Raw genomic sequence first — 1,811 nt, forward strand, 5'->3', positions numbered from 1 at the left:
AACAAGTATGCAAAGATCCAGCAATCCTTCTAAGGACTGGAGTAAGCATCTCGGATTTGGAATATATGCTTTGATGAGATGATCAAAGATTTTGGGTTTATACAAAGTTTATGAGAAACTTGTAGTTCCAAAGAAGTGAGTGGGAGCACTATAGCATTTCTGATGAGTATATGTTGTTGACATATTGTTGATCAAAAATGATGTAGAATTTCTAGAAAGCATATAGGGTTATTTGAAAAGTGTTTTTCAATGGAAAACCTGGATTAAGCTACTTGAACATTGAGCATCAAGATCTATAAGGATAGATCAAAACGCTTAATAGTACTTTCAAATGAATACATATCGTCACAAGATTTTGAAGGAGTTCAAAATAGATCAGCAAAGAAGGATTTCTTGGCTGTGTTATATGGTGTGAGTATTGAGTAAGACTCAAGACATGACCACAGCAGAAGAGAGAGAAAGGATGAAGGTCATCCCCTATGCTTCAGACGTAGGCTCTATAGTATTCTATGTTGTGTACCGCACCGGAAGTGTGCCTTGCCATGAGTCAGTCAAGGGGTACAAGAGTGATCCAGGAATGGATCACAGGACAGCTGTCAAACTTATCCTTAGAACTAGTGGACTAAGGAATTTTCTCGATTATGGAGGTGGTAAAAGAGTTCATCATAAAGGGTTACGCTGATGCAAGCTTTGACACTAATACGGATTATTCTGAGTAGTAAACCGGATTCGTATAGTAGAACAGTTATTTGGAATAGCTCCAAATAGAGCGTGGTAGCTGCATCTAGGAGATGACATAGAGATTTGCAAAACACACACGGATCTAAAAGGTTCAGATCCGTTGACTAATAACCTCTCTCACAAGCGAGACATGATCAAACCCCATGGGTGTCGATTCATTACAATCACATAGTGATGTGAACTAGATTATTGACACTAGTGCAAGTGGGAGACTGTTGGAAATATGCCCTAGAGGCAATAATAAAATGGTTATTATTATATTTCCTTGTTTATGATAATTGTTTATTATCCATGCTAGAATTGTATTGATAGGAAACTCAGATACATGTGTGGATACATAGACAACACCATGTCCCTAGTAAGCCTCTAGTTGACTAGATCGTTGATCAATAGATGGTTACGGTTTCCTGACCATGGACATTGGATGTCGTTGATAACGGGATCACATCATTAGGAGAATGATGTGATGGACAAGACCCAATCCTAAGCCTAGCACAAGATCGTGTAGTTTGTATGCTAAAGCTTTTCTAAATGTCAAGTATCTTTTCCTTAGACCATGAGATTGTGCAACTCCCGGACACCGTAGGAATGCTTTGGGTGTGCCAAACGTCACAACGTAACTGGGTGGCTATAAAGGTCACTACTAGGAAAAGGGCTATAGATAGGATTGATACTAATGGCGCACCATGGAAGTAGTGTGCCACTACTATATACTAATGGCGCACATGTTGGTGATGCGCCATTAGTGTGGAAGACACTAATGGCGCACCAGAAACAGGGTGCGCCACTAGTATTATTTTTTTTCCATTTTTCCATACATACTAATGGCGCATCAGGTCGAAGTGCGCCATTACTAGTTCTAACTAGTAATGGTGCACTACGACACGGTGCGCCATTAGTAAGCTTCCCCCTCACTCCACCTGTTCCCCTCCCTCCCTTCCTCCCCACTCGACCTAATTTGCCCCCTCCGCCCCAACCATACGCCGCCACCGCCACCGCCCCCTCCGTCCCCTCCGTCCCCTGCCGCCGCCGCCCCGACCCCCGCCGGAATCCACCCCCGCCGCCGACCC

This window comes from Triticum dicoccoides, chromosome 1B (assembly GCF_002162155.2).
Source record: "Triticum dicoccoides isolate Atlit2015 ecotype Zavitan chromosome 1B, WEW_v2.0, whole genome shotgun sequence".
NCBI classification, from domain to species: domain Eukaryota; kingdom Viridiplantae; phylum Streptophyta; class Magnoliopsida; order Poales; family Poaceae; genus Triticum; species Triticum dicoccoides.